This window comes from Lithobates pipiens, unplaced genomic scaffold (genome assembly GCF_037356315.1).
Source record: "Lithobates pipiens isolate NorthernLeopardFrog02 unplaced genomic scaffold, aLitPip1_a1.2 Scaffold_27, whole genome shotgun sequence".
In the NCBI taxonomy this organism is placed as follows: domain Eukaryota; kingdom Metazoa; phylum Chordata; class Amphibia; order Anura; family Ranidae; genus Lithobates; species Lithobates pipiens.
Genome location: NW_027507788.1, coordinates 184,383,818 through 184,407,013, shown reverse-complemented (window position 1 = coordinate 184,407,013; position 23,196 = coordinate 184,383,818). Strand labels below are relative to the sequence as shown.

The 23,196-nt window shown below is 43.4% G+C and overlaps 1 long non-coding RNA gene across 1 annotated transcript in view; it reads right to left on the bottom strand.

Annotated features, from left to right (window-relative positions):
* Nucleotides 1–13,180: 13,180 nt before the first annotated feature.
* Nucleotides 13,181–23,196, bottom strand: part of LOC143933280 (uncharacterized) — a 93,348-nt gene continuing 83,332 nt past the window's right edge. Inside the window, exon 3 of the long non-coding RNA XR_013263077.1 lies at nucleotides 13,181–13,225. This is a non-coding gene — a long non-coding RNA (uncharacterized LOC143933280). The remainder of the gene's footprint in view (nucleotides 13,226–23,196) is intronic.

Genomic DNA, 23,196 nt, shown 5'->3' with positions numbered 1-23,196 from the left:
GGGCTTCCCCTTTAAGTCCATACCAGGTGACGGGGCTAGCAAGGTGTAAATTTTTGACTTCCTTCGCTAGTCCCGTCTACCTGGAGCCACGTTCAAAATGAACAGACTTTCCTCTGTGTGTGGGCAAGTCCGTTCATTTCAAAAGTCCGGCGGACTAGCACACAGACAGCCGGATTGTCTGCCAGACTCGCAGTCCGGCAGACAATTTTTGAGTCAAAACTTCTTTCTAAGTCCTCCGGACTTTTGGGGAAAAAAAGTCAGCCGGAGCCCACACACGGGCGGATTGTCCGGAGTACTCTGGTCTTATCGTGTGTACGCGGCATTAATGGCACTATGAACTGCTGGCTGTGTTCATTTCGTAAGTCAGGGAAAATGTGTGTTGAAATGGCCACTTGTAGCCTTCATTGTGGGCTTGGGCGACAAAGTGAAACCACATGAACACAACCAGGAGACAGTTGTCACTCCATAACAGGACGTGCCTGAACAAGGATCGGTATGTCAGGACTGCCAAATATTAATTTAATGAAAACTTTAAATTAATTTGAAAATAATAAAAAATTATTTTCCAAAAAAAGCTGCAAATTAAAAAAAAAACTAAACAACTAAAACCATTTTTGAAAATTACATGAACATACCAATGATTTTAGAGATTGGGTTTAGGTATTTAAATATGCTTTTACATTTAATGCACAAGTGAAAATGTATTTAATGAGGGCCCTCCAAATTAGTAAGGAGGTCTCTATGTACACATAGCAGTCACCCAACCATTGCTCCTAATACACATACCATCATTTTGTGTCAATAAAGAAAATGACTAAGATATTACTAGTAAAGATATAAAACCCTGACAATATAAACCTCATGATACGACTGCGGGTCGTTCCGTGTTGTTATGCTTTCCCCAATTTTCAGGGCGAGGTGAGCCATAATAAATACATTTTGGGTTGGCAAGCCTTGTCAAGGATAAGTTGAGCCTGTGACTGCTCTGTGCACATTTCTCTGTATAAGCCAATATACTGAAAGTGTGCATTTGGTTTTCATGGATGATGTGGCTGTGTGTAATGGCATGCTGATAATGAGCCTGTATCGTATGACTTGTATGTGTGATTTATTTGACACGTATGTGGAAGATGTGACACGTGAAGCACCAGTTCCAAGGCTAGCTTGAGTTTCTGGTATTGACCCCCGGATGGTGTCCCCCCCCCGCCACCCCGGCCCCTGCAGTGACAGGATCGTGTTTCATGGATACAGGACAGGAGTGCGGAGATCCTAAGTGTGACCAATCAGGAATGAGCCAATGCCCTATACACAGGGGGTCTTTCATGACTACTCAGGAGGAGGGGAAGGCCATGTCTATACACTCAACTGCTGTCATGATAGATAGATAGATAGATAGATGTATATATATATATATATATATATATATATATATATAAAATTACATCAGTTGAGTATATATATATATATATATATATATATACACACACACACATACTGTGTATATATACAGTATATATACATGCACATACAGTCTATACTATATATATATATATATATATATATATATATATACAGTATCTCACAAAAGTGAGTACACCCCTTACGTCACCCCGTACAAGTGTACAGCTTGTATAATTTTTTCAGATGGCTTTTGTCCGAAACTTGTGTTGCATACACACGGTCGCACAAAGTTCTGAACAAGGTGACGTCGAACACGTACGTCGGGACTATAAACAGGACCAGTAGCCAATAGCTTTCGTCTCTTAGTTTATTCTGAGCATGCGTGGCACTTTGTCCATCGGAATTGTCTACACACGATCGGAATTTATGCGATCGGATTTTGTTGTCGGAAATTTTAGATCCAGCTCTCAAACTTTGTGCGTCGGAAAATCAGATGGAAAAAGTCAGATAGAGCCCACACACAGTCTGATTTTCTGACAACATGATCCGATCGCACATTTTACAAAAATCCGACCGTGTGCATGGGGCATAACAGTGTAAATTTGCTGTCCGCTCAAAATAACTCAACACACAGCTATTAATGTCTAAGGCGCTGGCAACAAAAGTGAGTATACCCCTAAGTGAAAATGTCCACGTTGGGCCCAATTAGCCATTTTCCCTCCCCGGTGTCATGTGACTCATTAGTGTTACAAGGTCTCAGGTGTGAATGGGGAGCAGGTGTGTTTTGGTGTTATCGCTCTCACTCTCTCACACTGGCACCTCATGGCAAAGAACTGTCTGAAGATCTGAAAAAAAAAAAGAATTGTTGCTCAACATAAAGATGGCCTACACTATAAGAAGATTGCCAAGACCCTGAAACTGAGCTGCAGCACAGTGGGCAAGATCATACAGCAGTTCTAGATTAACTAGTTATGGACCATCCACCGCAGTTGTACTGTGGCAAGTTGGCTCCCCTGTGTGAATCAGCATCGTACGACAGGCGTGTACACGGCGATTTGTGGGTGCACGCTCGCCCATTCATGAGCGGGGGAGCCAACCAGTAGGCCACCTGCGATCGCTCCAGAGACAGGAAGAACGGGGATCTGTCAGTATAAACTGACAGATCCCCCTTCTATCAGGGGAGGAGAGACAGATCGTCTGTTCCTAGTTATCAGGAACAGTGATCTCTCTCTCCTCCTCCAGTGAGCCCAGTCCCATACAGTTAGAAACACCTCCCCAGGGAACACTTAACCCCTTGATCGCCCCCTAGTGTTTACCCCTTTCCGGCCAGTGGCATTTACAGTAATCAGTGGCTATTTTTAGCTCTGATCGATGTATAAATGGCACTGGCCCCAAAAAAGTGTCAGAAGTGCCCGATCTGTCTGCCGCAATGCCGCAGTCCCACTAAAAATGACAGATCCTTGCCATTACTAGTAAAAAATTAATAATCATAAAAATGCCATAATTATTATTATTATTATACACAATCTATATAGCGCAAACAGTTTGCGCAGCCCTTTACAATGTAGAGGGGGGACAGCACAATTCAAGTACAGTTCAATACAGAAGGGACAGGAGGGCATAGTTTGTACACGCTATAACTTTTGCGCAATCCAATCAATATACGCTTATTGTGATTTTTTTTACCAAAATGTAGCAGAATACATATTGCTCATATGTTATTGGGGATATTTATTATAGCAAAAAGTAAAAAAATATATATATTTTTTCAAAATTATCGCTCTTTTTTTTGTTTTTAGCGCAAAAAGTCAAAAACCGTAGAGCTGATCAAATACCACCAAAAGAAAGCTCTATTTGAAGGAAAAAAAGCTGTTTCTATTTGAAGGAAAAAAGGGACCTAAATTTTGTTTGGGTACAATGTCACATGACCGTGCAATTGTCAGTTAAAGCAACGCAGTGCCATATCGCAAAAAATGGCCCGGTCATTAAAGGGGCAAATCCTTCCGGTCCGTAAGTGGTTAATGTCTGAATCAGGAATAAAAAAGTGAGCTCCCATAATGAATGAAGGTGCGTTGCCAGTTGGTATAATGCAGAGGTGAAAAACGAAAACAGCATTTTTGAGGGTGTCAGTGAGCTGTTTTCTCGCTGTCTGCCATTGCAAAGAAAGACTATAAAAAATTGGGGACTTCGGGTTTTCTTTTTATTTTCAGTGACCGTCTATTTTCCCCTTCTATAACAAAGCTTGATGATCTAGGTTAGAAAACCCATTTTGTCTTCTCAGCTCAGTTTATACATAAAATATTCTCACATTCAGCCAAGTGCTAAATGTCAATATATGAGTTGCTTGGAAACAACCATTTGCCACTTACGGGGAGGGCTGGGTATAATGATTTTTTTTTTTTTTTTTATTTCACATTGGAGATGACTGTATTGTGGAATGCAGCTTGGCTTCTGAGAAGAGCTGAAAGGATTTACTGAAGAACTGAAACAACTTTTTTTTCCCGTTCATTCATCTGCTTTGTCTATCCTTCATTGCAGTGGCTGTGAGCTCAAAAAACCAGCCTTTGGAAAGCGATCGTGTCCTGCTGGTTTCATTATTGGACTCTCCGAGTGGGGGCATTCACAGATTTTCTTTGGGAATTCTGTGGGCAAAGATCAAAGCCCCCTTTCCCACCTTTGCTCCCATGTATGCTACAGTATGTCAAGGCCGTTCCTGTGCGCCTGCTGTACAGGACACAGAGATTGGGTTCAGCGGCGCCCCGTGTAGCAGGAGGGCGCTCTCAGATTTTTTTGCCAAGAAGGGTTCAGAACAGGATGAGCTTTGATGTGTCGTATAATAACCAACAATGGTGCTAAATGCAGAGTGTTTAATAAAGGATCATATTTTAGGGGCCCACAAGACAGGAGAACTATAAAGCCTCATTCACATCTCATGTAGAAGGAACGTTCGTTTTTTAGCATGATTTATACACGTTTCTTGCATGTAGCGCATAGGGAAGCTTATTATCTTGAATGTGTTTCCCTATGCACATTTGTCATGCAAAAGAAGCTTGTGCACCTTTTGGGTGATGAACTTCATGCATTTTTGACATGTGACAGTTGTGGCAAAATTGCAATGCATTTGGAGTTCCATTAAAGCGACGTTCAAGTCGTTCTTGTGTTTATTAAAAGTCAGCAGCTACAAAAAGCGTATCCTGCTGACTTTAAATAAACACACACTCACCTGTCCCACAATCCAGCAATGCAGCTGCCCGAAGCCTTGCTTCTTCCCCTCATCTCTCTGCAGAAACATGTCCCTTTAAAGAAAATATATATATATATTTTTAAATTTCCCTCCCTATGTGCACTGTATCCTGGCGCCGGGCGCCAGGCGCAGTGCAATAAAGGAAGCGCCACCTCTATGCAATCACAAGATTGCAGACAAGGCGCTTCTTTTGGCCAACAAAAAGCGCTCTGTGGCGCAGCCGATCGCGCCACAGCTTCCGACGCGATGGACTGGCCGAGCGAGTGCATAAACTTGCACTTTGAGTGAGCGGTGGACTGTGCTTCCGACGTCACTCAAGGAAGTAACATTGGCACGGCACTGCTCTGTTCTCTGTGAGAGGATCAGGTAAGGCTGCCGCATGGCTGCTTACCACTTCTTCATTATTTATTCAGCGCCGGTACCCCCTCCACATCCACAGGGTTACTATTGGTGGTCGGCACTCGGCAGCATACCCCAGACCCCCCACCCCCACCCCTGCTAAACAAGATTTAAAAAAAAAAATGGTTATTATCGGTGGTCGGCAGCATACCCCCCCCAACAAGATTTACAGGTTGTAGATATGTGCAATTTACAGGTTGTAGATATGTGCGATTTACAGAATGCAGATATGTGCGATTTACAGAATGCAGATATGTGCAATTTAGCTTGCACACGATTGGATGATAAAATCAGCAGAGCTTCCCCTCATTTCAGATCTACCCCTTAGATTTAGAGCGACTGCACTTCCAAGTGGATTTGCTTTTCGTAAATAACCCCCATTGTGTGTTTAGTAAGAATTTATAAGCTGCAATATAATAAACTTTTTTTTTTCTTTTACCACTTGAATTTTACATTTTGAGTGGAATCTTTTAGCATAGAACTGCAAACAAGATGAACCGAAAGGCATTCAAATTAAAGAATTTTGGTTGTAAAAATACACAACTCACGTTTCACTCGAGTCGCCCGAGTGACAGATTTACTATATCTGCAGCGCTTTCTTCTGATCAAAATTGCCAGGGCTAAACAGCTGCCATGTTCCAATCACTGCTCACTGCACTGCGCTAACTGACCGTCCCGCTTTCTCCATTACAGGAACAGAGTCCAATCCTTCCATCCATTAGTGCTAATCCAAAAACCTGCCAAAGTGGATTGTGTTTCCAGGCAGATCGATGGAACTCCCAGAAAAGCTGTGTTGCTCATTTGAAGCATGGAAAACACATTTTACGCTCTAAGTTTTCAAGCATCAATAACCTGGAGCGTTTTACTGCGAGTTGTTGGAGAATCGCGATTTTAGTGTCAGGAAGAAGGGAAAAGTCTGTTTTAAAATCAACCTATTATTCCTCTAGTTTTGTTTTTAAGCAGAACTCTCATTTCGACCCTCCAATGTGTGGGACAGGGGAAGGCATCTATCGATCTAAGCGGATATAATGACTTCAAGGGCAACTTGCCTTGCCCAGTTGTACTTACGGATTAAAGAAGACCACATCCGAATCAGGGCGAGAAGCATCTGTGGTTGCTATTACCAATCTGCTGGCATTTATGGTCACAGCGGTATGTACGCACAAATAATGTCTACACCCCCACATACGCAGGTGCTGGATGGATTTAGCTATTGCCAACTCTGATTGGAAACCTAAATTGCAAATCATATGAACTGAGGTTTTCCTATTTAAAGTTGATCTGTTATTAACCACTTCACATCCCGACTATTGTCAAATGACGTCCGTAGGAGGGATCTCCCATCCTGGGCAGGCTAAATATGACGTCCTGGCCATTTAGGGTGCGCACGCGCCCGCCATGTCACTCGGGGGCCGATGCGCGTGCCCGGCGGACAGCGATGTCCGCCGGGCACCCGTGATTGCCAGTAAGCCCTTGTACACACGGTCGGAGATTCCGACAAGAAAATCCGTCAGATTTTTTCAGACGGATTTTGTCCGAAACTGGTGTTGCATACACACGGTCGGACAAAGTTGTCGGAAAATCCAATAGTTCGGAACGTGATGATGTTCATTCATTACGACGGGACTACATTGCGGCTAGTAGCCAATACCTTTGGTCTCCTAATTTGATCTGAGCATGTGTGGCACTTTGACCGATCGGAATTCTCTACAAACGATCGGACAAAGTCGAATCGGATCATGTTGTCGGAAAATTTTATATCCAGCTCTCAAACTTTGTTGGTCAGACATTCCGATGGAAAAAGTCAGATGGAGCCCACACACGGTCGGATTATCCAACAATGCGGTCTGATCGAACATTTTCCATCAGAATGTCCGACCACGTGTACAAGGGCTAACAGGATCTGTGTGGATAAAGACACAGATCCACGTCCTGTCAGGGGAGAGGAGACCGATCGTGTGTTCCCAGTACAGAGTAACATGGATCGGTCTCCTCCTCTTGTGAGTCCCCTCCCCCTACAGTTAGAATCACTCCCTAGGTGACACATTTAACCCCTTGATCGCCCCCTAGTGTTAATACCTTCCCTGTCAGTGACATTTATACAGTAATCAGTGCATTTTTATAGCACTGATCGCTGTATAAATGTGAATGGTTCCAAAATAGTGTCCAATGTGTCCGCTGCAATGCCACAGTCACGACAAAAATCGCAGATCACCGCCATTACTAGAAGAAAATTTAATAATAGCCTAAATATGTAATTAATCCATGCCTTGATATGCCTAAGCTTGCTGCTGGGTAAGCTTTTAAATACACAGTTAAAATGCATACAGGTGAACCGTTTTACATCCCACAATATTTGTAACTTTGCTCACATAACCTAGGAGGTGACATCACTACTACTAGTATAGTTAAAAAAAAAAAAATGCTGTCGCCTATCCCCAGCCTGTTGATTGGACAATTAAATGTTACACAGCACAGGCATCAAAACATGCATGTCAGTATTAAAACAAATCAAGTTTCTATCTTGAGCTCATGCACATGGCCAATTAGGGCTATGCTCCACCCAGGTTAGTGTCTTTCTGTGACAGGTACACCCGTATGTTTCCGGAATTCTTTACATGCCAATGACAGGCTGACATTGTTGTTGGCTGTTCACAGGTAATCCCACATGGAGCGATTACCTATGGTCAGCTATGGATATACAGACTGTGTGTTTGGGGACCCGCATGCATACAACTTTCAAACTGGGAACAGCAGCTGTATCCCTGTCGCTACTGTGTCCCAATCGACATGAATGGGACTTCCTGCGCAGGAACACCTGTGCATCCCCATGCAGGCACACACGGGCCTTGCGCGGGTGTACGCTGTAGTACGCCTGTGTGAACAAGCCCGCACATGCAACTTGTGTCCCATGTAACCAGGCTGTCAATTCTCTGACAGCTTGAGTTTTGTTTACGAGTCTCACTAAGAAGCAAGCATCGCTCTGGTCCCGCTTCCCCACCTGCTCCTCCTGCTGAACACAGTGGTTTCTCCCAATGGCTCGTATGTCACTGCAGGACATGAACCAGCAGGGAAAACCATTGCTTGAGGCAGGGGAGCAGGTATCCACCCATCCAGCTGTTCAAAGGGGCCATAAAGTAGTGATGCTTCAAGTCATTGACTGACAGAAAGACAAGTATATTTTATTTATTTATTATGAGGTACTTAAATAATAGAAATGTGCACTGCCGAAAAATGTGTTTGTTTTAGTTTTAGTTTCATTTGTTTTTTTTTTGCTTTTTTTTTTCATTTTTTGGGTCATTCGTTATGATCGCAATCCGTAAATTCGTAAATTTGAAAATCCCCCAAAAAAAGAAAGAAAATCAGAAAATTCGAAAGAATAACTAACTAACTTATAATAATTAACTAATAAGTTATAGGTATTGGAATTTCCTTTCAAATTTGGCTGTTAGTGAACGTAACAAATACGAATTTATCCGAAGTTACAAATGATCCAAAATAATGAATGCTGCATCTAAACATATGGAACGGAACAAATTAATAATAAATAATAATAAAAGTTTTTATTATTATTATTAATTTGTTACGTTCCATTTGTTTAGATGTGGCATTCGTTATTTTGGATAATTCATAACTTCGGATAAATTCGTATTTGTTACGTTCACTAACAGCCAAATTTGAAAGGATATTCCAAAACCTATAATTTAATAGTTATTAATAGTTAACTTATTATTAGTTAGATATTATTTGAAATTTTAAAATTTTTGTGTTTTTGAATTACGAATTTATGAATATTCGGAAAAATTGGTTAAACGGGTTTTTGTTAATTCGGATATTTCTGAATTAACGAATATGTTGAAATTCGTTAAAATTCAGACTGGAACTAAATGCACATGTCTATTAAATAGCGCCGTCAATTCACGCAGCGCTTTACATGTATTTACATTTACTTTACATATCAGTCCCTGCCCTCAAGTATAGTGCCTCTTCTTTTACGGGTCAGACTTTTTTTTGTAAAGCTCACTGTAAAATTTCCCCCAAGCAATACTATTGATTGTGGTAGGACCTAGACCTTCTACGAGAACTGACAAGAATGGTCTATGAAAACTGCTATGGAATTTGGCAATACAGTATAAAAAGAATAAAATAACAGACTGATTTTAGCTAAAAACTCAACCCAAACAGAAGTGAGGTATGGTATCTGTCATGTCCTTGGCTGTTTGAGATGTTGCTATATACTGTAGTATATGGAATACGGAAGTTTACCGTTGCTCCTGGAGGAAAAATATATTCAGTATTATCAAACAACACCCTTCTTTCTGCTGTGAGAGAGCCGAGTCTCACTACGGATAACTCACACATTATGCAATTGAAAAAACAGTCACACCTTCAATATTTGCAGTCCAGTTTCATGGCTGCCAGCAGAACTTCCAGGGACATTTAGCATATCTAGATTTTTACAATCTTGAGGCAAACACTTAGGGGGTTGGATGAATCATTACAGCTTGGAAAAGACAGAAACTACACACACCAAATGTGTAAAAATTAAAAAAATTAATAAAAATGTAATTTTTATATATACTGTATATCCATACATAATATAGTTTCTCCAAAAAAAAAAAAAAATAAAAAAAAAATATATATATATATATATATATATATATATATATATATATATATATATATATATATATATCCATATCATGTTTAATATGTAGTTGACACTACTGCAGTGATCATTGCCAACTTCTGGGTCCAGTGCAAGCAGGGAGTCGCATGCATTGCTCAGCATTGCCCCCATCCACAGACTGTCTTATATATTTTTTTAATGAATACAAAGTGTTCTCTTACTGGATAAGGAGGAGAGGAAGGGCTGTGACATCACAGTGATTAGCAGCTTCCACAGCAGTCCCTCAGGTATGAGATATGCATACTTGCATTGGTCCAAGTTGGACCAATGTAAGTATGCAATTAAAAGCATACTTGGAGTTCAGCTTTAAAGCATTGAAAATAAAGCTTTTTCTTAGTGAGAGTTCAAATTCTTCTCCATTACATCCAAAACTAAATTAAATAAATAAACATATTTGGTTGTAGTTCCCCTTTTTAAAGTAAATTTGTAAGTTCTGTGTATAATTGTATTCTATTTTATATGTATTGCACACTGCCCTCATTGTGCACACGGCAATAATAATGTTTTCAGTACATGTTTGCATTCTTTCAAATCCTGATTAGAATTAGCCTGCCTATGTTACGCCCCTTGTTACCATAACAGTACAATTGTAATATTAATGGGATACCTACGTAATCATGTGTATAAAAACTTTCAATTGTGCCATAATAAAGCAGTTTCTGTAATGTAAAAAAATGAGACAAAGATAAATCAATTCAGAACTTTTTCCACGTTTAATGTAAACCTATAAACTGTACAACTCAGTAGGAAAACAAACTGAAATCTTTCAGGGGGGGGGGGGGGGGGGAGTAAAAAAATAAATAAATAATGTGGTTGCATAAGTAACACACACCCTCTTATAGCTGGGGATGTAGCTGTGTTTAGAATTAAGCAATCACATTCAGCAATCGGCAGGTTGGCTCCCATGCACTAATCGCCATAGCTGTACGGCGGGCGCTTTAAGGGGTATAGGAGGTGCGTGAGCCCACTGCAATATGTTGGAGCCAATTGGCGCGGTCGACGGCCGTGATCGCTCCTGCGAGGGACAGAACGGGGATCTGTCAATGTAAACAGACAGATCCCCATTCTGTCAGGAAAGTAGAGAGAGATCTGCTGTTCCTAGAGATCTCTCTATTCCCTGTTAGGGGGGGGGGGGGGTGGGACTACGGCAACATTAAAGCAACATTAAAGGAGCTGCAGGAAAATCTAGCAAGTATTGGCTGTGTGGTACATGTGACAACAATCTCCCGTATTCTTAATATGTCTGGACTATGGGGAAGAGTGGCAAGACGGAAGCCCTTTCTTAGGAAGAAAAACATTGAAGCCCAGCTACATTTTGCAAAAACACATCTGAAGTCTCCCAAAAGCATGTGGGAAAATGTGTTATGGTCTGATGAAACCAAGGTTGAATTTAGTGGTAGTAGCTCATCAATAGGGGGCACAGGGGAGCCCCCCCCCCCCCCCCCCAAGCTACTCATCATTAAAAAATAATAATAATAATAATGACCCTTTAAGTGTGTGTGGGAGAAAGGTGCTTCAACAAAGTATAAAGTGTGCACATTTATGCAACCATATTATTTTATTTTTTTATTTTTACGTTCCTCCACCTAAAAGATTTCAGTTTGTTGTTCAACTGAGTTACACAGTTTATAGGTCACAATAAAGGTATAAAAAGTACTGAAATTATTTATCTTTGTCTCATTTTTTTTACATCACAGAAACCTGACATTTTAACGGGTGTGTGTAGACTTGTTATATGCACTGTATGTATATATATATATATATATATATATATATATATATATATATATATATATATATATATAACATATACAATTGCTACACAAGTCGTGTCGTTATTTAATGTTACTAAAACTTACCTTTTCTTTTTAATCTGCAACTTATGTATTTTTTTGGGGTAAAATTCAATGCAATATAGCAACCCACAGACTTTCTGTACACTACTGGTGTTCAGAACGCCCCAGGAAACATAATTTCCTGCTTGTGTGATTGGCTCACTATATTTTCCCAGAAGTCTTTACTTTAAGATAAAAGTCAGATTTTAGGTACCCCCTGCAATAGGAATTTCAGATTTGGTGAGATACTTCCAAAGGATTTATTACTTTTAAAGCGATGCAGACACTGCAGTTTTCTCATTAGAACACCGAGAGTGCATCAGATGAACCAACCCCTTCTATTTAGAATCAGTCTTCAAAGGGCACAGAGAAACAAACAGCTTCTCCTCCACAGCAGAAACAGGTAGGAATCTTTTACAAAGTATGTTAATATCCATGCAATTGAAATTTATCACCCAGAGGGATTGTTTTTTTTTTCCAAGAAAAGCTGAGTTACTCTTTAAGTATACCTGTTGTTGACTAATGACAGCCTTTCTCAGCTCTTTGCTGCAGGTGGCTGAACTGAGTGGTGTATAAGAAAATTTAAACGCATGTGCTACTAGAGAGGGGGGCATTTAACCTCTTTGCGCTGACTGCCTCCCGGCCCTTTAAGAGTTCTAAAAGCAGGGTCGTGTGACCGCTGTGTTTGGCTGTAAAGCGGTCACATGGTCAGAAAGCTCTCAATCGCAAGTATGCATCAGGGGCTTACAGATCCCTGCTGGCTACTATGCTGGGAGTGTGCAGGAAGCACGCTCTTAGCATGGTAAGTTGTTTTAACAGGAACGCATAATGATAAGGCCCACCAGCCAAGTGGCCACATATATGCGTACGCCCGGGGTAAAGATGAATTCCGGATATGATCATTTTACATATAATTACATTGGTCCAACTTGGACCAGTGTAACTACACATATACCATACCTGGCCAATGCCCCTGAAAGCTGCAAATCACGGAAGTAGACACAGATACTCCAGAGGTCTCCACTAGCTTCTGGGTCTCATGGCCTGAAGAATTATGAACACAGGAGGTCGGCTGCTCAACACCAGCACCATTCTTTTTGTAAATGAATGCAAAATGTTCTCTGTTATGATGAGGCGGAAAGGCAGGGCAGCGAGGTCACACTCTTTACCTTGTCCGATCACAGAACGCTTTGCATCCATTTACAAAATGCACAGCATTCTGTGAATGGCACCCTTACTGAGTAGCCAACCTCCTGCGTTTAGTAAGTAGCAGGCCAGCTGCTCGGCACAGGACCTGGAAGCAACTGGAGATCACTGGAGCAGTGGTGTCTACTTGGGGGATTGGCCAATTATTGTATATGTATAGTTATATTAGTCCAAGCTGGACCAATGTAACTATAAGATATCTATACCTGGAACTCTACTTTAGGTGAACCTGCTGCTTTGCCCTGTATGGACAAGGCATTTGATTTGTTTAATCGGGAAGTGAGAAAGCCTTGTGTCTAATCCTCTAATTTTGTAAACCAGGCAAAGTTTTCTCATATTAAAAATGTCATGTATTCCATATATTTACATTCATCTGCTACATACAGTAACATTATGGCGCGCTTACCTGGAGCAGCTGGCTGGGAGACAGACTGTCTGAGTGCCAAATTCCTACAGGCAAAACATATAAAATAACAAAGCAATGTTATTAAGTGAATTACGTATTCTAGCAAATCCACTGGCACCAACGTGATCAGATTAACAGCTGTCAGTCCTGCTCTGCTCTCTGTCACACTTCTACATTGCTGTGATGAGATCATTCAACACTCTGCGGGAAGCATGGGCAGCGTATAGTGTGGCATTAGCGCAGGACTGGCAGTGTTGTAGCTGGAGGAACTAGTTCTGGCTGATGTAGATGGTCATAGTTTACCTCTCTAACTGGAATTATGCTGGGGCATATGGGAATAGAGAGGTAGCTGGTAAGGTGGTTCAGCAGAATAATCTTTTGTCTGCAAGAAACCATTTCCATGTTTGCAAAAACAGAGCATCAACGACCAATCCCAGCTTTCATTTAACTTTAAAGTATATGCAAACCCTCACCTTGTAAAACAACCCATTCAGTTTTAAATAGAAATGAAAGGCAACACTATTTAGGTACAAATAATAAAAAAACATTATAAATACCTTTTATCCCCCTTTTTTAAGTGATAACCTACCCCCTCTTCTCAGCTGCACAAGGAGGAGAAACAGCAGCACACTGAACTTTCCGGTGAATGGCTGTGCAGGGTAGTGTCAGGACAAGTCTGATCATTGGAGGAGAGCAGGCTGAGTTCCTAGCACAGCCAAAAAATTGACCATAGTGTGCTCTCAAATTTAGTGTGGTCAGTTTTTGATAGGAAATCATGAACACCAGGGATTTCACACAAAGGAAGCAATACATAGAGAACAGGATACTTTTCATACAAGTAGATGGCAGGGGCGGACTGACAACTCATGTGGCCCCTGGGCAATAGGAGTTTATGGGGTCCCCAGGCAATCAGAGATTATGGGGCCACACAGTAGACACAAACACACACACAGTATACAATCACACAGTATACACAGACATGTTTCTATTGGCTGAGAAGGTACTGGAGAGGTGGGGCAGCTATGATCTCAGGATTTTTAAACCAAAAGGATGTTGGTAAGGGACATTTCAGAGACAGATGTAAAAAAAACCCCACAAATTTTTACATACTGTCCCTGGTTTTACTGAGGCTGGCAACCCTGATGGGGCCCCCTAGTGGCATGGGGCCCTTGGGCAGTGCCCGAGTGGCCCAATGGTCAGTCCGCCCCTGGTAGATGGTACAGCAAACACATATCAGGAATATCAAATTTTGGGTTTACATATTCTTTAAATATTTTGTTGAGCCAAGCTGGTCCTAGCAAACGACTTCCTTCACTAACAGATGTGCCCACTTAAAAAGTGTATGTAGCATCAACTATATATATATATATATATATATATATATATAGTATACAGTATACAGTGCTGTGTTTCAGGCTGCTCAGCAAATCACAGAAATCTTTGTATTTTATGAATTAATACAAGGCTTCCTCTAACTGGTTGAGGTGGAGAGGTGGGCAAGTGATGTCACAAGCTCCACTTCAGCCAACCAGAGGAAGCTTTTTGCTTTCATTCATAAAAATACAAGGCTTTTTGTGAATGGTGAGTGGGAGGGGACATCCTAGGGTTGCCACCTGTCCAGGATTCACAGTTCGGGTTTGGAATCATTCATCCGGGTTTCAGACTACCTGAAACCCAGACATATTATTCAGAATGGACTATGGCTTCCCAGCAGGGTTGCTGGCTGCAGTTGTCTAAGCTGAGAGTGTCTGTTACCCTCCTTCACACTGCCCAAAGCCAGCACTAATAGTCACCCCCCCCCCCTCTCAAACACAGATGGGAGAGGAGAGAGGGCTCGATCTGCACCTCTTCCCTCATCCCTACCCCTGTGTCTGTCCAAACTCCAATTTCTGGTGCTGTGCCTTTAGAAAAGGAAAGTTGGGGACAGAAATTTGAAGCCCAGCGGCCTCAGATAGATCTAGATGAGAGGTAAAAAAACTCCTCCGAACAGGTCACTGGAAGGGTCAAATTACTAACAACTATTTTTTTTTTTATATCTTTACTTTCAGTTACAAGGCACATAGAAAACCGTTGTCCTCTATGTGCCTTTGCAGTGACCTGCATTGATGTGGTGCACAAAAACACAGGTGACTGCACATGGTATGAAAGGCTGACACCCATGATAATTTAGGATAGTTACATGTCTACAAAGGTCCCATATGCCCCATCACATGGTCCCTGGGAGCAACACAGAGAATGGTCCTGCAGCTTTATATTGAGGGTCTCTCATCTGGTTGCACTGCAGTCAGGGCAATACTGACCTCTAATCAAATAATTATATCTATAGATGTCAGATGGAAAGAGGCAACTTTTTCCTATACAGTTACTGAGCACTTATTTTTCTGACCACTTATCTCTGTTCTTAAAAATGTTCTGTGTGAAAGAGTTGATTCTAACTAAGAGTATTTTCTTCTGGGTGCCAAAGAGTGTGTGCCTACAGGCTCCAGTGATGGAAAACAGGCCCTAGTACCAACTCCATGCTAACAACAAAATGGGGTAATGAGAAACAGGTTGGCTTAGTAACCAGGAAGAAAAAAAGTCCAGGAGAAAAATTGTAACAGCTGCTTCTTGTGATAGGAAAGAATCACGGTGCACTTAGCGTGCCATTGGTTGCAGAAATGGGCTACTCCCTGCCTGGTGGACCATTTTGTTATACATGGGGAATGTAGGATCATTTTCAAGTAGACTGTCAAACACAAAGAAGGACAGTTGGCAAATATGTGATGGACCAGGAGCTTTATTGTTCTACACAGTAGAGACTTTGTTTTTACCATATGGTAAAAGATTATGGGAAAGAGTGCAGAGGAAGAAGCCATGATGGCTGAATACCTTCATCCTCCTGCACTCTCTGTGGGGACGAGATGAGTTCTGAGACCTTCCCCTTATAATGGTAAACAAAGAGGGTTGCCATCCAGTAATCATCCTTCTCCTTTATGCCACGTATTCTTGGGTCCTGGGTCTGCAGGTTTTGAAGCATGAGGTTGCCTATGAACCTCAAATTTGCAGAAGCTTGAGAAGCATACTCCTTTGGGTTACTCAGGATGACAGCATCTGGAACTTCCTCCTCCCAGCCACATACTACTCCCAAGGGTCCTGGGGTTGGAAAGCCTACAGTTTGATGCATGTCTTCCTCTTCTTCAAAGCCTATGAAAGTGCCAGAATCCTCCTCCTCATCCTCCTCCCGTGTGTTCTGTGACATAGGAATGATGGTGTCTGGATAAAGTGGGCCTTGAGAGAACAGGAAGTCCTCTTCTTCCTCCTGCTGCTCTGCCTCCAGTGCCCTGTCCATAATGCCACGCAGAGTCTGCTCCAGAAGGAACACAACAGGGACATCCTTAATGATCAGCCATTGAGCCTGAGCCTGTCGTTGTGCCGTACTGGCACAGGTACTCATTGACGGGCCTCTGCTGCATGTATATCCGCTGCAGCATTCCAAAAGTTGAGTTCCACCTGGTGGCCATGTTCCCGCTGAATTTCACCCAACCGAGCACTGGCTGTGTATGACCACCTGAAATCGCTACAGACTCTTCTGACCTGCTTTAGTACATCTTGCAACCCTGGGTATGTACTTAGGAAACACTGTCCCACCAAATTGAGGACATGTGCCAGGTATGGCACATGTGTCAACTTTCCCTGTCAAGGGCGGACAGGTGATTTGAGCCATTATCGGACACCCCCATTCCGGGCTCCAGCTGGCGTGGTGTGAACTACCTCTGGGCCTGTCCCTGCAGAGCTTCAAGAATCTCTGCTGCGGTTCCTGTCCCCTAAACACACCAGCTGAAGCACTGCATGGCACCTTTTAGCCTGACTCTGGTTATAAACCTTTGAACGCTTAGGGGGGTACATGATGTTCATAGGACAAATCTGCAGAGGAGGGCATGGAGGTGGCAGAGGAGGAGGAGGAGGGGGTAGAGCTCATAGGTCTGCTATCATCACCACCAGCTGTATGGATACGTGGGGGCACAATAAGCTGCAGCATCGAGCCCTGTCCTGCATCCTTTTGAGTTGCAAGCAGCGTTACCCAGTGTGCTGTGCACTAAATATATCATCCCTGCCCATGCTTGCTGGACCACGTGTCAGCAGTAAGGTGGATTTTATGGCTGACTGCCTTGCCCAACGATGGCAGAACATTCCTTTTCACGTGATGGTAGAGAAATGGAATGGCCTTATGTGAAAAGTAGTAGCAACTGGGAATCTGCCATTGTGGTACAGCACATTGTGTGAATTCACGTAAGGGGGCAGAATCCATCAGGCTGAAAGGCAGAAGTAGGAGAGCCAACAGCTTTGACAAGCTTGTATTCAGACGCTGGGCATGTGGGTGGCAGGGACTGTATTTTTTTCCCGCTGCAGCAGATGGGGCAATTTGCCGGCTTACGTCTATAGCTGGTGGTGTGCTGCTGGCAGATCTGCTACTAGGACCTGGGACACCCTGTGCTATACCATCATCCCTGTCAGTGGAGGGTGCTGAGAGGTAATGACTCGGTATTGCAACGACAGAATGAAGTGGGTAAGGAGAAGGGCCAGATTTTTGGCCCTCTTGTGTGGCTTTTAGGTGCTCTTGCCAATGGGCTGTGTTAGATGTTAAATGCCTTGTTAAGCATGTGGTACCCAAATGGTTGGCGTTTTTGCCACTTTTGATGTGCCTGAGACAGTTTGCAGATAGCAACAGTGCGATCTGCTGCAGTTGTGCTGAAAAAGGCCCAGACAGCTGAGCTTTGGGGAGTGGTCTGGGAGATAACATCTGCAGAATGTGATGGAATAGGATGGCTGCTCTCTACTCTTTCTTGATGTCGGCCTCATTGGGGTTGTGCCGCCTCACCTTCAGTTTCCTCCTCTGCTTTATCTGGAACCCAAGTCGCAACAGTGACCTAATCATCATCATCAGCAACTCCATTTTCTCCATCTTCATCATTACCACTAGAGACAACTTGGCAATACGCTGCGGCTTGGGGAACATGAATGCCAATTTGTCTACCAGTGTTCCTCCTTCTCTCTAGGCTCATGTTCCTGTCATCCTCAACCTCAGAACCAACATCTGAATCCAGTAATGGCTGGGCATCATCAAGGCGCAAGTGGCTGATGCTGTGGTCAAATAACTCAGCTGACTCCTCAATGGTTGATGTTGGGGCTATGGCAGGAATAGATGTGGACAAGGAGGCAGGTTTATCCACTCTGGCAACTGCAGAGGACTGCACACTTGTCTCTGCCTGTGTGACAGAGGATGAGGAGGATGAGAAAGATTTAGTAAGCCTGTCCACTACCTCCTCTGCATGCTGTAGCTGGATAGCACGGGCAAACTCACTAAACAGAGAAAATGATGCCCTGCCTGAGGACTGACCACCACGTCCACCTTTGCCAGTGGACACATTTGTGGCTGGCCCCCTTACAGTGCCTCTTCTTGTTGTCCTCCCAGACATTATTGGGAGGGAGGGGGCGGTGCTTATAAGCAAATGTAAAAAAGAAGTTGAAATCTGTATGTAGATGCACTTTAATCAACGTAAAGAGGTGTTTGGTGTACTTTAATTTGAGTACTCACACTACGCAGACACACTCCACGGATACACTATAATATACTGCAATATAATGTGCCAATTGTACAATGACGCACAGAACTATATGACATTAAACTGGCAGTAACACACAGAGAAGTAAATGGCATTAAACTGGCAGTAATTCGCGCAAAACTATATGGCGTTAAACTGGCAGTAACCCACAGAGAAGTAAATGACGTTAAACTGGCAGTAACGCACAAAACGATATGGCGTTAAAATGGCAGTAACGCACAGAGAAGTAAATGGCGTTAAACTGGCAGTAACGCTTGCAAAACTAAATGGCTTTAAACAGCCAGCATTGCACAGAGAAGTAAATGGCGTTAAACTGGCAGCAACGCACACAGAAGTAAATGGTGTTAAACTGGCAGTAACGCAATCAAACAGATGGTGTTCAACCGTCACTACACTGACGCTATCTGAACTGTCCCTACTCTAGCTATACACTAATACTGCAAATTCTCAGAAAACTGCAAGAAATTCTGTGAAATCACTGTTAATATGCATTAGTGATATGAATGAAGAAGTAAATATAGCGACCAAGCTATAATCATGGCTACATGCAGTTTAGTGTAATAGCTCTTGCAATTAAATTTCACACACAGAAGGAAACTGGACTTTACTATGTAGACGAGTGTTATTCAGCCCCCACCAAACTCATCTCAAGCCAAACTTGAGCTTTTTATTACTCCAGTGAGCTGAAGGTTGGGTCATTCCTGTACTGCAGCCCCCCCTCTTTGGGCTAGAGCAGTGATCTCCAAACTGTGGCCCAGGGGCCAGATGTGGCCATTTGCTTGCTTTTATCTGGCCCTTGAGGCACGATTTCATCCAAAAATAGGACATAATTCCTTCCACTGATGCCAACAATGGGGCAGAATTCCTCCAAATGACACCAATGATGGGGCCCACGGACACCAACGAAGAGGCAGAATTCCTCCCAATGTCACCAACGGTGGGGCCCAATTACACCAATGATTGGGCAAAATTCCTCCCAATGACACAGATAGGGCCCAATGACACCAATTATTGGGCAGAATTCCTCGTAATAGCACCAAAGATAGGGTATTGTTTACTCCCACTGTTCCCCCCTGTCTGAAGGACCGTAAACTATCCCTTTGTTTAAAAAGTTTGGAGACCCCTGGGCTAGAGTCAGAGTTTGGCTAGAGATCCGTTCGGAGGACACCCAAGCTCATCTCTGTTTACCAATAAACTTTATTTTATTTGTGAGAGTACTGCAATGTTATTTTCTGTAAAATCAGCATTAGAATATTCAAGGCGAAATGGTGGGCTTGCTTTAAACTGGGCCCATCCTCCACCATGAGGCTTGATATGTGGTAAGTTATTAAACTTATCTTGAAAATTTACTGCGTAAGGACAGCAGCCAAGACCACCAGTTAAGAACAAATATTACACTTTGGCTGACGTATAGACGCCAATGATCTGTGCGAAGAGTCAGCCACACGTCTGCAAAGACTGGAGTCTGTACAAGCTATCGGGAGGAGGCCATAATCTGATATTATGCTTCAAGGATGGCAGGATGTCAAAGCACAAGGCACAGATGAGAAATGCTTTCTTTGAATTGCGGTTTGATGTCTAACTTTAAAAAAGAAACAGAGAAGAACATGGCTCAGGGCCCCGACTCTGCTTTAAAGAATAACTCTTCCCACAGTGATGAGACATGCCACCAACACGGTAAAAACTGACGGAGGATCAAATCACCAGTCTGTATTGGCTTTTGGGAATGCTTGCTCTCCATTCCTATGTCATTTTAGGAGGTAGTTAATGTGGTATTAAACCAAAAATAAAAATGGAATATAATGCAGCTTACCAATTATTAGATGTGGCGGCTGTATTCATTTTCTTTTTTTAGGCGTTTCCCCCCCCCCCCCAGTTGGTGATATGGCCAGTAATGAACCTCCTGCCTTAAGCCCCATACACATGGGCCAAATGTCGCCTGACATTAGCAGGTTAAAAAAAATGACCAACATTAGGCCCGTGTGGCCGGCTTCTGTCTGACGAGCATGCTAGAAAAGCAGCAGTCGACTGGCTTGCGATCAACGCTATCAGCCAATGGTGGAGAGCAATGATCGGAGTGTTCTGGCGGGGTGGCCGTCCCTCTGTCAGAACACAACAGCTCAGTGTCGGAGACCAACCGTGGCTGACAGTTTTTGTTTTTTTCTTGTTCAAACCGCTGGGTTGAACGGAAAAAAACAAATAGTGTGTACCAGGCTTTAGAGCCAGTTCCCACAGGGGCAACTCAGATCCGACTTCAGGTCGCCCCTAGTCGCCTTAGGTCGCGCTACATGTAAAAATCAATGTAAGTGAATGAGAGCCGTCTTAATGCACACTACTGAAGTCGCTCCGACTTCAGAAAAGGTTCCTGTACTACTTCTATCCAACTTCTAATCGACTGGTACCCATTGATTTCAATGGAAGTTGCCTCCAAGTCGGATCTCCATCTATATGGAGGCGACTCTCAAAGAATTATCAGCTCTCGAGAGGGAACTCCACGCCAAATGTATTTAAAAAATTTGGCGTGGGTTCCCCCTCCGGGAGCATATCAGGCCCTTAGGTCTGGTATGGATTTTAAGGAGAACCCCCTACGCCGAAAAAAAACAGCGTGGTGTCCCCCCCAGATCCATACCAGACCCTTATCCGAGCACGAAGCCTGGCCGGTAAGGAAGGGGGTGGGGACGAGCGCACGCCCCCCCCCTCCTGGACCGTACCAGGCCGTGTGCCCTCAACATGGGGGGGTTGGTGCTCTGGGGAAGGGGGGTGCCCTGCGGCCTCCCCCACCCCAAAGCACCTTGTCTCCATGTTGATGAGGACAAGGGCCTTTTCCCGACAACCCTTCAATAAGGGGGCCCCAGATCCCGGCCCCCCATCCTATGTGAATGAGTAAGGGGTACATCGTACCCCTACCCATTCACCTGGTGAAAAAATGTCAATAAAAAACACAACACAAGTCTTAAAAGTCTTTTATTAAGCTGCTCCGGGGGTCTTCTTCTGACGTCGGGGGTCTTCTGATGACTTCTCCGCTCTGTTCGGCCTCATTTCCCAGTGTCCGGCATCTTCTCCAGCTCTCCGGCGTCTTCTTCCGGGCTCCTCCGCTGTCTTCTTGCAGCTCTTTTACTAGCAGAGGAGCCCGGTCTCCTCCACCCTCTGTCCTTCTTCTCTCTTCTCTCTTCTTTCTTCTTCCGATGTTGACCTGCTGCTGTCTTCCGCTGTACTGGCTTGTGGGACGTGCGCGGTGACTTATATAGGTATGGAGCGTGGTCACCGGATGATGTCACGCGGTGACCCCGCCCCTATATGACGTCACAGCCCCAGGCATGCTGGGACTGTGACATCATATAGGGGCGGGGCCACCGTGTGAGGTTGCACAAGCCAGTACAGCAGAAGACAGTGCTGGGTCAACATCGGAAGAAGAAAGAAGAGAGAGGAGAGAAGAAGGACAGAGGGCGGGGGAGACCGGGCTCCTCCGCTAGTAAAAGAGCTGCAAGAAGACAGCGGAGGAGCCCGGCCTGGGGCGACCTAAAGTTGTGTTATAAGTCACCCCAAGTCGTGCTGACAAGTCGTGTCCAAGTTGCCTCCAAAAGTTGCGTGGGAGGTTGTGTTGCCCCTGTGTGAACCGGCTCTTAGGGTGTCTCCACTCCCTCTTTTGAGCCCCTTCCTATCCAAAAGCACTCCAGTAGCTACTGCTCATTATTTCTTGGGATGGTTTTCTGATGGTGACAACAGAAGACCATGCCTGTCTAATGTGCGTAGGAACAGATGTTTGTAGTATCCATTCGTAGTTCTTGTAATATGGTGACAACAACGTAGGACCACAACTAGAACAAAGGGGAAGATCATTGTAACCCTATAACAGGAAGTTCCCAAACAAAGACCTTCATGGCAGGATTACCAGGTATTATTTAAATTAAAGTTGTATATTTAAAAATATTTTTTGAAAAATGACTTTCAAAATTATGTTACACCTTATGTGAGATTTAAGTGCTTGGCTTTACATGTACTTTAAATGCCCCTGAAGGGAAAATCCTATTCCGTTGCATCTTCTGTTATAATTTAAAGATGGAACTCCAGATAATCAGTGAAATACACAACTGAAATAAATATATGGCAGCTGTTTTGCCTGCCAAACAATTTGTATTGCTGTTAATTCAGTACTGAGATTTACTCCCAGGGGTCTCCAAACTTTCTAAACAATGGGCCAGTTTACTATCCTTCAGACTTGAGAGGGGGCCGAACTATGGCTATTTGGGAGTAGAAAAGGTCCCGACGTCAGTGGGAAAAAAATAATGCCCCATCATTTGTTTCAGTGGGAGGAATAGTGCCTCATTGTTGGTGTCCCTGGAAGGAATAGTGAAATCATCACTTTGCCCCATTGTTGGTGTCATTGGGAGAAATTGTGCCCCATCGTTGGT